This window comes from Anopheles aquasalis, chromosome 2 (genome assembly GCF_943734665.1).
Source record: "Anopheles aquasalis chromosome 2, idAnoAquaMG_Q_19, whole genome shotgun sequence".
NCBI lineage: Eukaryota > Metazoa > Arthropoda > Insecta > Diptera > Culicidae > Anopheles > Anopheles aquasalis.
In genome coordinates, this window is record NC_064877.1 from 21,599,646 (window position 1) to 21,614,683 (window position 15,038).

General features: G+C 52.5%; 1 protein-coding gene across 1 annotated transcript in view; it reads left to right on the plus strand.

The window, feature by feature from the left end:
* The window catches only part of LOC126572875 (hornerin), a 110,916-nt gene that overhangs the window by 16,860 nt on the left and 79,018 nt on the right, over positions 1–15,038 (plus strand). Inside the window, exon 3 of the mRNA XM_050232575.1 lies at positions 27–116. The gene's annotated coding sequence lies outside the window, so the exon portion shown is untranslated. The remainder of the gene's footprint in view (positions 1–26; positions 117–15,038) is intronic.

Sequence of the window (15,038 nt, forward strand, 5' to 3'; positions counted from 1 at the left end):
TCTTCATTTTCTTCGCTTCTTCGCAGATCAGACCAGACCAGGGAGGCAACACAGAAACAACATCAATTCGTGAAGGTACTGGAGTCAACGGATCCCTCTGCCCTGCGAAGACGCTGGTGAGTGAACGATTCAAAGTAGTCCATTCTTCTGCTGTTGCCTTGACGATCGAAAAGACCAAGACCTGAAGGCCTGTGTTCGATACGCCACCTTGTCACCGTTCCATCGATCGATCGATGAACCATCAAACCGGACAACACCAAAAAACCAGTTCCAGCAACGCAACGTTTGACATCGGGAACGCATTCTTTCTTTCGTCCCGCATCCCAAAAAAAAACTGGCCCCCACTGGGTGCAACTACTGTGGCCACCGTTGCATGCGCAATCTGGCATCCGAATCTTAATTTCCCTTGAGGTGCTCCTTGCTTTCCCCCCCCCCCCCCGGCAAACGGTTTGGGGACGGTTTGGTCTGATGGACGGACTCTGCTCGGAAGTAACCGAACCGGTTCGCTGTTCGTTTGGGATGTAATTGTATAAATTACTCCTTATGCACCTTCACGGTCCTCCCGTTGATGAGCCGGCCGCACGCACGCACGCACGCACGCACGCACAATTACTTCATTTTTGGAACTACTTTTGCCGTGGCCAACGGGATTGGAATGTGGATCAGAGTGTCCGTTGTGTAGTTCCATGCATTGACAACTTAACAGCAAGCCGGTCGTTGGTCTTTCGTCCAGGAACTGCAAAACGGTGTGGACTTTGCGGGAAAGCGACTTCAACGGGACGAATCTTCACCACAAACACCATGGGCCGTCCCTGAAAACGGAAGTCTGCGACGGCGGTGACGCAGTAAATCGATCATGAATATTCATCTTCCGTAAGGTACCCGGTCCGAAAAGGTCCTGTTTTGTTGCTCTGAATTCCCTTCTTTGTGGCCTGTGTGCGCCACAGAGACACGTCCAGTCCGGTCCAGTCGGTTGGGTTTCTTGCATTCCCTGGCACGTCTGCCACACCGGGGTTCCACACCGGGGTTTTCGGGACAAATTTTCTGGGATTTGTCCCAGACCTTTTGCCCTTGGACCGGCGGTACGGCAACAGCAGGAGCAGGCCACTTTTGGGCCGTTTAATTAATGCCAATTTCACAATCGGGACAATTTCAACAAAAAAAAAACTCGCTCTCCACAGGCGGTGCCTATTGGCCCCTCGGTCCTTTGGATGGCAGGCGGAGGCCGCCCGGTACTAGGCAACCGGTACTACGGTTGGAACGGTTGACCAATTTTTGGAAGTTGGTTGAGTTGTCGCCAGGACAACTCCGGGGGAAAAATGACTTATTAGAATTGGAAATGGGCCGGAGCAAAAAAGGGAGCTGTCGCCATCGGTGCCGTCTGTGCCGTTAGGGGTCTTCAGGTCCTTCAGTCGAGGCTTTTGTACAGGAGGCTCACCGTTGCTCGGTGCTATCGATCTCGGGGTATCGATGAACAACGATTGACACTACACGGAGCAAAAAAGAGGAAGGCAACAGAGGCCCTTTTCTTTGTTTGCTCTCGCTGAGCGTTGGTGATGCTGAGGGCAGATGTAATCCTATTCCCGGGCCGGGGCTGGCCTGCCTTACGAGTCAATTGAGAAGTGCCGCGTCGTCCCGATGCCCGATGACGATTGTTGTTGAAAGTTTAATAAGCGCTCGGCCCCGGCATTGCGTCTGCCGGGGACCGGGGACAAAACTCCGGAGAAAGGTCTCCATTAGCCTGGTGCCCCGTTTCTGATACTGATTTATTCCTGTCCTATCGCAGCCGTGTCCTAGCTGCCGGCTGCCTCTACCGCTAGTAATGGATCGGTCCGACCTGGACGCTAGGAAGTGGAGGACGAGCGACTGAGTCGTGACTTCCAAATCCTTCGCAGCGGATCCTTTTGCCAGCGAGGACGACGACGAACAGACGACGATTTCACATTGTACTGGCCACGCTGAATGGTGCAAAGGATCAAAGTGACTCCTCCCCTACCAGCGCTACAAATTGTCTTGTCCTATCATCCGCTTTTCATTTTACATTTTTCCGGCTTCGACAACCAGCGGGAGTTACAGCTTTGTTATAGAAAGTTGTCTCCATTATTCCACGGAGACGGAGGGGGAGTTCCTGACCGAACTCATAAACCATCCTTTTTTGAAGAAACTGGCTTTAATCAAACACACAGAGCGATGCGATGAAATGGATTCCAGCCCGTTATCGGTCCGCTTCAAATGGAATTCCGAATGCTTTGACGTCTGACCGACGAGAGCGCTCCGGTTGGTATTGAGTAATATCCTGCCGAGTTCCAGCGCGTCATTACAAATCAAATTTATCTCGACTCTCTCGAAGCAAAGAGCATTTACTTTGGGGGGACCTAGCACCCAGGCGGGCGACACCACCGCACGTGGCATTTGTGAAGGGAGTAACTATTGGCCACCTCCTGTGTTCTCCCTCTCTGCCGGTCAATTTCCCCAAAAACAAATTCCCGGGAAAAAGCGTGTCTGAAAACGAGAGGCCCACGATTTTCACCGCTTTACAACAATGCCGCTCTTCCGAAAGGACGATGCTTCCGGTGGGTGCGACGCTGGAAGGTATTGTCGTTTGGCAGCCCAATACCGGGCCGCCAATTCTTCTCCAGGGTGCTTCACGGAAAACCTCATCCCGGGGGCGGATCCGGATGCGGATGCGGATGCGGTGCACCGGTTCCTTCCAGGAACCATTTTGCTGCTAAAATTGGCATTAGCGGGTGAATGTATTTCGCGTTTTCGCCCATTGTTATGCTGATTATGATTTTGGCCGGGGCCTTTCGGTTGCGCGCGCGTGTGCCAGCATCCGCCGAGTGAGTTCCAAGAAGGGGTGAGGTCGGACCCACAAATGGACCGTTTTGGAAGCGAGACGTGGCCTTGATATGAATGGAAATGCTCTGTTTCGTTCTCATTCTGTGCTTCGGTTATGGCTTGTGCGATGTCCCGATTTGGCAGAAGCCTTTTTGCTTGGCCAGAGTGTTTGTTTTTTTTTTTTGAGGAGCCAGCATCATGCCAGAAATGGTACAATGGGTCGTATGTGGCAGTTCGGGTAGACACAAATGCCGACCGTTGGTTGATGGTTTTGTTGTTGTTGTTGTCGGTTGCGATAAAACATATGCTATGTACATGCTACACGTTGTCTTGGAAGCCAGACGATACAAGAAGCCTTTTGCTTGCCAACTCGTTTAAGGAATGAAGAAGCTTGTTTTGTGTGGCCGCCAGGGAGCATCCTTTTTCCTTGGGGATCTCTTGGAGTTGAATCATTTCTTCCTCTTCCTCTCGATTGTAGTTGATCAGATCGATTTCCACCAAACAACTGTATCGACCACTCAGGGCAAACCGAGGCACTCCTTTGTAATTTCATCTTTACAATCGGCCTCGCCGGCAGAGTGTGGCCTCTTCCGGTGGCTTCGTTCCAATTTTTGTGGTTCACAAAATAGCCACAACTAAAGAGAGAGAGATAGAGAGAGAGAGAGAGAGAGAGAGAGAGAGAGCGAGAGCGAACGAGAGAGTGAATGGAAAATTGGGGAAATCCAACCTCACCTCACCGGAAAGGTACGAAGAGAGTCTCGAGCACTTCTCCTGCAACATGATAGCGTTGATCATCATAATAATCAGCATAATGATGCTGATGCCATCAAACACAAACACACACGCGCCATCAGCGTAAGGTACCGTTTTGATTGCACCCGATAACAGTGTGTTCCGATTTCGATTCCGAATCTCCTCGCCACCCAAAATGATGCCGACACAAAAACCACCACCGCGCATTTCGCGGCCACTTTCGGTCGTCGTTCGGGTGTTGGCGTGCGACACACAACCCCGGCGAATGGCTCCGGTGTTTTGTGACGCGGCATAAAAGAAGCAGCAAAAACCGATGGCGCAACGGCGCGACGAGCCGTAGAAGCAATAGAACTGAAACTCTGTCGGGGAAGGAATGCTCGCAGCCCTCGGTGCCCGGAAGTTCCCGGGAAATGAAACACAACCAATCAATAATGCAAACACGTTCCGCCCGGAATGCTGCTTAGCTCCGGCGGCTCCGTATCTCCGATGGGCGATGGGTGGTGGTGCTTGTGATGCCGGAGGTGCTGGTTGGCTTCTCGCGCATTACCTGAGCAGCATAACCGAGTGGGCACGGCGACGCTGGAAGCTGTGGCGACGACGAATTTTACGCTTTTCACGAACCTTTTTTTTTTGGGACAATTTAAGACGAGAGTCGAGAGTAGAGCCACGTGATCGCTCGATTTAAGCTAAAATTGCTTCGCTTTTAGACAACGATGGCAACGGCGGCGGCGGCGTTTTTTGTTGCCAGGATTCGCCAGGGTTTTCGCCCGGTTCCAGGTTCAGCGTTTTAACATTCTTTCCGCACATCACGCATCAGTTTGTACGGCGGGAAGAGAGGACCTGGAAGGAAGCGGAGCGGCCACCGATTCGCGCCATTATGCAAAATCGAAGTGAATCTTCATTGTTAACATTCAACTTTCAACTCGCGCTGGCGGCGCTCTCCGGTCGTTCGCTCGCTCGAAGAGGAAAAGAGTGGCAAGGGGAGGGGTGGACGCAATTGTGTAGGGCACCCCTTTGCCTACGGCACTTCTTCTGGTGCGCGCATAACGGTTCCGTGGTTTCCTCCCGCTTTGAAATGTTTCCATCACGCGATCGATCGATCTCCGCAAACATCTCACTTTGAGATCTGCGTGCAAATGCCATCGGAACGCGGTGATGACGAACGAAGCCCCCCCCCCCGGGGGAGGAAGGGGATGAATGCCTCAAATTGCATGCTGTACACACGGAGCATGGCGTGCGCTCGCGCACACACAATTGAGCAATTTATTCAATAAATCGTGATGAAACGATCCCACAAACAATATTACTATAATCCTCCAGCTCGAGCTCCAGATATTGTGGGATCGACTGGGCGATGATCACGTTTGTGGCACGAACGAAGCTTCAGACGATCAACCGACCAACCTCCGCTCAGCTCAGCGCTTTGATGGGCTTCTCGCTTTACACCTCGTTTCGAGGTGGCTGGCTCGGTTCTTGGGATTTTTTTTGTTTTTGCTCCAACATCCGAGAGCGAGAAGTGTGGCACCGAGTCGCAGGGAGTCGGATCGACGTCTTAAGATAAAGAGTTGAGGACGAGTTCCTGACGAGGCCGAGAGTACGCCGCGATGCGATGCGCGGATCCTTCCAATTAAGACATTTAAGACAAAAACCTCCACCTAACCAGCGGTGCGGCGCGTGTGGAACCGGAATGATGATGAAGAGGAACGCGCAGAGAGCGAAGGAGAACGCGGTGACGAAGGTGAACTGGATTATGCTGCGCCCCTACCTGCGAGCGAACCAACATCTGGTCTTGGGTGCTATCGACGGTTCTTTTTTTGTTTTGCTGGACGACGACAACGGATTTAGACCGTCGTTGGCGGGTTTTATGATCACCGACGGACGGTGAGGTGTTCATTATGGTTGGAACCCTGGCATTCTAATCTCGACCAACGTCATTACGACACGAGGCCGGCAAACGATCGTTGGCTTCCAGGAACTAGTTCCGACGTGAGGAAGATTGACTTCTAATTGGGTTTTGAGTTGAGCTCTTAAAGACGAGAGACGCGAGTGAGCGAGAGAATGCGCCGTAATCTCGCGGGATCGCGCTCAACAACAATCCCAAGTGTTCCCAAGGCCATTAGCCATCAATGAAACGATCGTCCGGAGCTTACCGGACCAGAAGTGGCCGGAGAATAGGTCAGGCCGCGATTACACAGGCCACGGATGGGACAAGTGAACCATTTCGAAACCCTCGAATGCCTCCGAACCTTACTTTTCGGTTGTCTTAATCCTAATGTTGAAACACCACAGCTCTGGTTGGCTGATAAGCGCGCTGAGAGTGGTTGAGCAGTACCTGCGACGAGCCAAGAATCAAAGGGAGCTCTCTATGGGTCCGCGGAGTTCATTAATGGGTGGCTTTTTTTGTGTGGTGTTGTCTGCAGCGCCTAAGGACTTCTCCAGCTCTAAGTGAAGTTGTTAAAAAAGGGATTTAACTGTTCTATTGCTGCTCCTGCTGCTGCTGCTGCCGTTCGGTAGGTAGCCTCCGTCCATACGTTTGGTTGATGAAGCGATTGATTCCCGCCAGAATGAGCCGTCAAAAAGGGGCCGCCGCCGCCGCCACCGAGGTTTCGGATCAGAAGTTGTTATCGGAACGATATTTCAGCTCACTCAAGTGGAGAGTCTCTGTGTGTCTTTCGAGTTCTTCAAGTTGCATCCCGCCTGTTGCCTTTGGTCGTTTGGCCGTCGAATGTTTAGTGCCGTGCCAGTATTTTTAGCCTTTTAATGGCTCAACGGCAACAGCGGGAGCACCCCGGCGTGAATCATTCTTGAGTGGCCAACAGTGAAGAGATCGAACCGAGGGAAAAAGGGAGCGGACCAAGGAAATTCTATGGAAGCAATTTCGGAAGATAGTTTTGTAGCTCGTTTTTGGCCGACCATAACAACGACGGTCCACTTGTGTCGTGCAGTAGCAGCAGCAGCAGCAGAAGCAACAGCAGCATCCAGTCATTCTGGCCGCTGAGATCATTCCAATGGAACCAATCTCATCGTGGCGTCTGCAGATGACGTGGATGATGCAAGTGGCGGTTCCAAGCGGTGTTCCTAGTCCCTGGCCCGGGGGCTTCCTGCTGTGCTTCTGGCTGGCTACACGGCTTCTGACAACATCCCGGGCGCAAAAGATCAGCCAGCCAATCTGTACATCATCCCTCCTGTACAGTGGTGCGCCCTGAGCATGACCACCAATTGCTTATGCCCCCGGCGCGCGCATGCAATCGCGGGCCCCATTTGTATTGCGCCGAACGAAAGGGTAAACAAAGTCATAATTGCGACAGTGTCCGGCTGGAAGACCAAGAACTCAGATACCTCCCGCTGTGGCACAAAGTGCTGCTGCTGCTGCTGCTGCTGTGCATCCTGCCAAAGATGCGGACCACCTTCTGGTTCCCTCTCTTCCTGTATCCATCAGCTCGCGAATGACGATCTCAGCGAGCGATGATGATGACTGGTGGTCTGGTCTGGTGCCTGTCTGGTGGTGGCTCAATCCACCTCAATCCCTCATTAAAACAGCAAACAGCGGAAAGGGAGAAAAATTACGCGCCATTATTCCAGGTGTCATTATCGCACCTTTCGGCCCTCGGAACGTTCGCCTCGATGGGGTGTGTATGGGCCGCCGGGACTACAAAGTGGTGAATATAGCTCTCACTAGCCGGCATGGACGCCCGTCGCGCACCGGTGTCACGTCCGGTCTCTTCTCCTCGCCCTGTCGACCGTCGCTGGCAGGTTGTGACTTACTCTGAACCTTAGCTGCGGACATCTCGCGAGTGGACAGAGTGTACAACACTATCTCGGGGACGTTATCATGCTCCCGATTGTGTGGAATGAGATGAGAATGAGCAGAGTGGCCCCTGGTGGTCTGGCGTGTGTGCTAATCAACAGCCATACTGTCGGCCATGGCCATGATGCCAAACGTGGACGACATTCCGAATGCGGTGACACCTTCTTGGCCACAGAGGCCCCCGGTGCAAAAGGGTGCTAAGTGCTGGGTACCAGCAGTTCCTTGTATGTACGTGCACTCCTTCCTCCCCCCGGGGGAGTACCTTGGCCTTTGTTTCTGAGGCCCTTTGCTGGAGGCGACCGATGGACCGCCCGGGTGGTCCATCGGCAGGTTATACGCGTGGACATCGTCTTCGTCGCTGTCGCCGTCGCCGTCGTCGTTATCACCCTCGCGTTCGGACCATATTCGCATAATTCAATGGCGGTATCGTCCATATTTTCCATTCAATAGTCACCGTTGGCCTTCACCGATTCGTTAGCGTGCCCTGAGATATTTGTTTGATAGAAACTGCTGCCAGTGGTGGTGCTCCGGTGATGGTGCAAATGCAGCCCGAATCCGGAACGTTGCTGGAAGGGTTAGCTCGTCCTAGTGGGAGGTGGTTTGGGGGTGGATCCAGTAGGCCAGTGTCCGAAAACGGAAGAACCACTGCCGTACAGTGCGCCTCGGCTCCTTGGGGAAGCAATAACAGAGAGAAAGGAAGAGAGCTTCTAGTCCCCCCCCCCCCCCTATTTCCATCCAATAATCCAAAGTGGACTCGCGATGCTTCCTTCCATTCCATATTCCGCAAAAGGGCGGAATGTGGTGGACCATTAGGGAGGGCAAATATAAATTTCACCTTTATTGCTCATTCTTTTGTTTTTGCCCCCCCCCCCCCCCCTCTTCTCTCTCTCGCTCTGGTCTAGATGTAATTTTTGTACGGCCACCAAAGTGACTTTAGGTTGAAGGAGAGGAAGGAAGACCTGAATGGAGTCTGGCTTCCCCGTTGGATTTGGAGCGGCCTCGAGCGAGCAGCAGCAGCAGCGCAAATCGGTAGGAATGTTGTTGATCCGTTTCCTTTTTACTTCTTCTGCATCGTCTCTGGCTGCTGCTGGTAGCTGAAGATGGGACCACAGGGACCGTGGCCAGCCCTGTGAAGGGCGAGGAAAGGTGGCTGTATGTTTCTTGTATGTCCGCTGGAGTGCCCTCTGGAGTGTGCCATAAATGGCAGCCGAAGAGAGTATCATATTTTGCCCGGCTTTATGCACCAGTACCAATGTCTTCGCGCGCGCACTCTCCCTTCCAATTCTAGATCCGCCTCTGTGTAATGTTTTGGGGTGGAAAAGGAAGGAATAACGGAAACTCCGGACACTGCAGGACACTGTCGGAGTGCCACCGCTTTTCCACCCGCCTCTCCGGGGGGTTAAAGCTGACCAGTTCGGTGGCCAGCGAATTCGTTCATCCGGAAAGTCCATTTTTGGCGGCTACTGCTGCTGCTGTTGTCTGGATCTGAGTTCATTGCGCTGAGCACGCAAAGCGCAGCAGTTCCCTGGCATACACGGTGTCTAGTTTATCATAAAATATGTACGGATTATTATGAAAAATTCAGCTAAGCGTTAAGAGAGGAGAACGTGAGAAGCCCTGCGGGTTGCGGGTGAGTGTCTCGAGGGAGTAAAGCGTTCGCTCCTTGCAAGGTTCGCTGAAGTCGTCCCTTCTTCTCGCCCCCCCGGTTTTGGTGACTAGTCTTTTAATATTTATAAGTCTTCTCGAGAGTAATATGGATGGTGGCTGCAGCTAGTACCAGTCCAGTCCACTCAAGTCCAGTTCAGTCCATTCTGACATGCAAAACCTAGGTGCGCGAGCTCCAGCCAGCGGGGGAGGCATGGAAAGACAAAAAGGAAACAAAACGAAACACTCACCATTAAGCGGCTTCCATTTAAATCAACTTCTGTCCAGCAGTAGAGTGTCCTGTGCCTCGTCGACTCTAGTGCACCACTACCCCCGGGGGCTACAGTTGCGCCAGGTATGGTCACATTCGGTTGTTCTTCGCGCTCTCTCGTTATTCGACCAAATACTTACACCGGCTTTGGCTTTGGCCCTGTGCGGCGGCATCAGGCCTTGCGTTTCCCCTGCGTCCGAGGAGCTGCTGCGATGCGCAGGTACCATAATTAGCATGACGGCATCGCGAGCTTAAACTTTGCGAGAAGCCTGCGGGAATATAGCGTACCGCTCGGTATGTTTTTTTTCCTGTTTCCCGTTTGCGTTTTTGCATTCTAGGCGGTATTCCATTTCGAGTGTGGTTTCGTGTTTCAACGGCTGACGTCGCCTTTTCAGGAGAAATACCGGTGGATGTGGCGGTGCTGGTTCTACGCTCCGCGAGATGCAAAACAAGCGAAGCCCATCGTACCATCGAAGTAGCTTGCGAGCTGTCAACCTCACACTCTCACTGTCTACTACGCGAGTGAGTGATGCTTGACGCGTTTGCTGCTCACCTGCTGGTTTGATAGAAGATGGCGGTTGGTTCTCGAGTCTTCCACAAAAAGCTCCACTTGGATCCATTAAAAAAAATTTAAAATAATATTTGGAGCTCTCCCGAAAAAAAAAGAAGAAGAAGAGGTAAAACTCACAGACACACCTCGAGTTGGCTGGTGATGTGTGCAATATTGACTTTTGTGCAGGGTTTTATGTGTGCACGCTCTCAAAGAACGGACGCCACCGGAACCACAGAGAGAGAGAGCACCGAGACCACGGCCACACTACTCTATGTAGCACGGAGCACGGGGCACGGGAGGGTTGTTCAAACAACATAGCGCTACGCTGACGACCGATGGACAGCAGAACCATCAGGGCAGTAATTGTATTTACTTTACTGCGCGACTCCAGCTTTTGACTTCGTACCGTATTCCGGCGCTGGTCCCGGCATGGATCCATTAGCCAGTACCCCATGGCGTGTGTGTCAATGTTCAAAACCGCGACGCAGACCATTCCGGGGCGCCTCCGGAACGATGCAATTCGTCCGGAAAATAGTCCGGAGGTTTTAGGGAGGTCGTCTTTTCGGGAAAGATTCGGCCCGGGACTGCACACGGATAAGTGCAGCGCTCTGGCACAACGGGGCTATCGGAATGTGGTGCGTGCGTGGTACAGCGATAACGAAAACAGACCCAGGAACCTCCACGGAACGTGTCCGCTGGATGCGTTGAAAACTTTTCAAAACCACAGCGAGACGAGACAAGGCACCACGAGCGAACCGACGGTTGCAGCGCCAGATACTGCGCTCGGCACTGAAGACGACGACTGGAGGGAGCTGACCTAGAAGTGTGTTTGCTCTGGCCAAACAATGCCGGGGAAATAGTCTTACTCATCATCGGGTCCCACGGGGAGAAGATATTTTCGTCCGCGTCCGCGTATGTTTGGCCAGAGCGGAGGTAGGGTTAGGAGTGCTATTGCTCGGTGCACTCAATGCGCAGTAGATGGATACCTTGGCATGGCATGGGGAACCGCCAGAGAGGTGTGTAATGGCGTTAGCCATTAGCTCGTGGTGATGCGCACCGTGTTTCTTCCCTGGGGAGACGATACATGTCGACAATCGATGAGACGTGGGTACGTAGTTGCTAACTGAACACAAACAAACACTTTCCTGCCCGATGTGTCCAATGCTTGTCCACTGGGAACCACTAGGAAGTGGAGAGGAACTTGACTTTAGCCACGCTACACCACCACGCTGCCGGTTTCAACTCCAGAGGTCCAGGGAGATGAACCGACAAAGGGATCATAAAACCGGGGACGCATCACGAGTGGACTCATTTGAATTGCTCCGCCGGTCGGTCGGTATGTGCACTCGAGAAGACATTGCGTTCCGACGTACCGATGCCTACGACCCAGGCTATCCTTTTCCGTTCGACTTCGGTTCAGCAATGGGCCAATGATGCCGAGAAAGGATTTAATTGATTTTCGAGCAAAATCCTTGCGGTTTCCAGTGGTGGTGACCATTGAATCGAGTTCGAACCGGTTCGGTCCTATCGTCCGCACGAACGGCAACCACACCGCCGGCGAGTACAGTTTGGTTTGGTCGAACCGGCCCTAAGCCCGGGTTGAACCGAGGTCCATCTGGTCGGGGTTTGTTCAGGGCTTATCGAGCGAAACCAAATCCGGGCAAAACCGGTAAGCCAACCTTATTAATCGCCACCGTTCCAGCCGACCAGCCGACTGTCTGGCCACCGTTCTACACACGAGAACACCACAGTGGACTGCAGCTGAAACTGGAGAGAGCGGATGGGAGGTAGCCAAGTGAGTCCGTTAGTCCGGACGGAACCGTGGACGGTCGAGGCGCAATCCAATTCACAGTCGACAATGACGATGACACAGACGACGTACGGCCAGCCGCACTGACCACGCTGGTATGTTTGTGCGCACCAACTTCCGGACATTCCGAGCTTCTTCTCGCAGATTCTAGTTTGTGCTTTGGATCAGCGAGTGACATTGACTTCCTCGCAGATTGCGTCGTCCGTACACCACACGCTATCTCTCTCAAACGATAACGATTAGATTAAAAGATCCCAGTAGCACCAAGGTTTATGTAATTTCCCGGCAAAATGGCCGTAAAAGAATCGGTCCATCCTATTCTCCTTGTTTGCTTCGTGAATGGGAGGATTGTACACTGAACTACCGGACGCAGAATGGCCGCCCATGTTATACCCCCCCCCCCCCCCCCCTCCCTGGTGCCCATTGCCCACGATTGGTAGGTTATTGTGGTTTTAGTTTTTGTTAAATCGACCACACATCCCGGCTCCGGGGCTTCGGTCATAATTTGAAAACTTTCATCGAACCAGTTACATGAGTTACGAGCTACACCACTCCCTTGCCCTGCCCTACCTCACTGTCAGGTGGAAAAGTCGGAATCGATACCGACTGGAGCCCATAATGCTCCTATGCTATCGCACTGTTCCGGTCAGTCCGCCGGTTCGCTGTAACGTACGGAAAGCTGACGCCAGTACAATTATTGCTGTAGAGTTTCGTTGAGAGTTTCGTCGGCCAGCTTTGTTTTGCATCGATTGGAAAAGTTGATGATGATGATGATGCCGCTCTCTCGGAGTCCATGAGTTTTGGTACGAGGGATACCCAAAGCTCGAGTTCTCCAGCGCCACTGGGTGCTGCTGCTGCTGCTGCTGCTGTTGTGGTAACTAACTTGTTTCTCCTCGCTGTCTGTGTATGTGTGTTTGTTTTTTAGAGAGGAAGTTACTGGAACCCGTTGGCTAACCAATGAAATTACTTTGGTAAACCGAAATAACCGGGATCGAACTATTTTTTTTTCGGTCCGATTCCGAGTCCTTTGTTCTTCTGGTCACGTCCCAGGAGTGCACCAGGGGAAAACCGCCGAATTGTTACCGCTTCATCAAGTTTGTTGAGGTTGAGAATGAAACTTTCCACTACAAAGAGGGGGCCCGGGCTTTGTGTTCATTGTTTTCCACAGCAAAGCATCCACTTCTACGCTGCAGGACCCAAAAGTTGAAATTTCCTCCAACCTGAATGTAGAATGTCATCGATCGCGAACGCGGCTGTACTTCTGGTGTATGTGCTGGTCCACCAGCATCGTTTCGCTTTGATTCTCGCTAGCTGCCTGTCTGTCGGTTGTTGTTGTCCGTGGCATCGCACGAATCAGGACTTCACGGAGCGAATCACTCACCAATGATTCCTGGACGGGAGGGTCTCTATGATCCAGTACCGATTCCACCCCTAAAAACCAACAGGTACATGACCATTGGATGCCGGAGCCCTGGACTGGCCTACCGACCATCATTTGTAAATGTTTGAACCCGCTCACCTCCTCGCCTCTGACACCTGCAGTCTAGTCTGCGCGACACCATATCCCTGGCGGTGGAAGACTCAATGGAGGACAATTACGCTGACAACAGCATTGCATGCACGTTATGTTCCACACTCTTCTCCTCCCCTAGTTTCCCTTTGTGAGGAACGGAGGACACACGTTTTAAATGCATTTTTCGTGTTCCGTTAAATAGCTCCCAAACCATCCACCACGGGCAGTGCCACATGTGGCGCGCGCGCGCGCTTTACATCGTTTTGTTCGGCCGATTGAGAGGAAAGGAATTGCTGGTAGGAAGGGAAGAGAAAGGTGACAATAGTGTCTCGCGTTGGGGACAATGTTTTGCACGAGCTTTATCGAGCTACACATAGAGGGGCATGAGTGAACATAAAAGCATAAAAGCGGCAAACCGAAAAAGGTGACTGGGGCGGCAGTGGCCGCGTGTGAGGTAACGCGACAATGTGTGAACCCAAGTCCGGTCGGCCGATCTGGACTGGAGTAACCAGGTGACAGACAGGGAGGTCCAGGGTGGGATAGGATGGTGGTGGATTGTTGCGTGTTTACAAGCGTTATTAACAACGGGCATTCCCTCACCCCCACTAGTCCGCTTTTGCCCATTAACAATGCATTGGCCAAGCCACGGATTCAACGGCGGTGGTAGCGTTGGTGCTGGTGGTGGTGGTGGTGGCAGGAACTCAAACATGGTCGCGCATTGTCACATGTTGCCCTCTCCCTGTTTTTGGTCCGCAACTATTCGCTTCCCCCCACCTAATTAGATCAGTTCATCTGGTTTACGCGCGCACACAGGAGCGTGTTTGTGTATCTCTCATCTTTCGTTCTTCTTCCGCGCCCAGTGATTTTGGAAACAACGAACTGTGGCAGAACGGATCGGAATCTTTTTCTTTTTTTTTTTGGTAAATTCCAAGCGCAGCCTGACCTCATCCTCATTAATTATCTCTCCAGAGTGAGAGGACTGGCTGCAAGTAACCAGAAATGCCGTAAAAAATCCCACCATCATCACCATGGCGACCGTGGAATCCATTTTCAATCGCAACGCCTCGCAGCAACGCCCTTTAGTGGAGCAACAAATGCCGCCGCCGCCGCCTCCTGTGAATAGAAGCAGGAAAAAGGAAAGGGCGCTACTCGGATGGATAATGGATGGAAATTGCCTGGGCAACACCAGCGACAACACAATGGCCTCCATGCGCGGTGCAGGTGCTCCGAATGCCCCGCGTAATGGCGACGAAAATTGATCGGGAAATTTATATGGGAAATTTCACCACAAAGGCACGGGTGCCACCCGAGGTATAGAACCATTTTCTTTTCAGTTTCCCGCCACGCGTCGTCGTCGTCGTCGCCGTTGTGGGCCTCTCGTTGGGTTTTCGGTTGTTGATGAAGCTCTCGAGCGCTGCTGATTCACACCAACAGGACGAGCGAACGAGCGAACGAGCGAATGAGCGAGCGGTTCTAGTTTTTCTTCTTTTTTCCTCGGAAAATTCATCCCAAACGTTACAGCGAGTCCTGGGTCGCGTTGTGTGTGTTTTTGAGCGCCAGGTGTGCCGGATCGGTGCTGGTGTGGGCCATTGAAAGGCTGGCACTTCCGCCGCGTGTATGTGTGCTTGTCCGTGTGTCAGGACATACTGAAGCCGCATGGTTCCGGGCGCTCCGTTTACATGGTTGTTCACCTTGTGTGTGCGTTCCGGGAACGGAATCCGTTGGTCTGGCCCCAGACGTCGCGGCTTACGCTCCCCACACCACACAAACACTCCGTGCCAGAACCGCAAAACATTATGTGGTCTACAGGTGTGCGTGCGATGGTGGTGGAAAGGCAAAGGGCTCGGC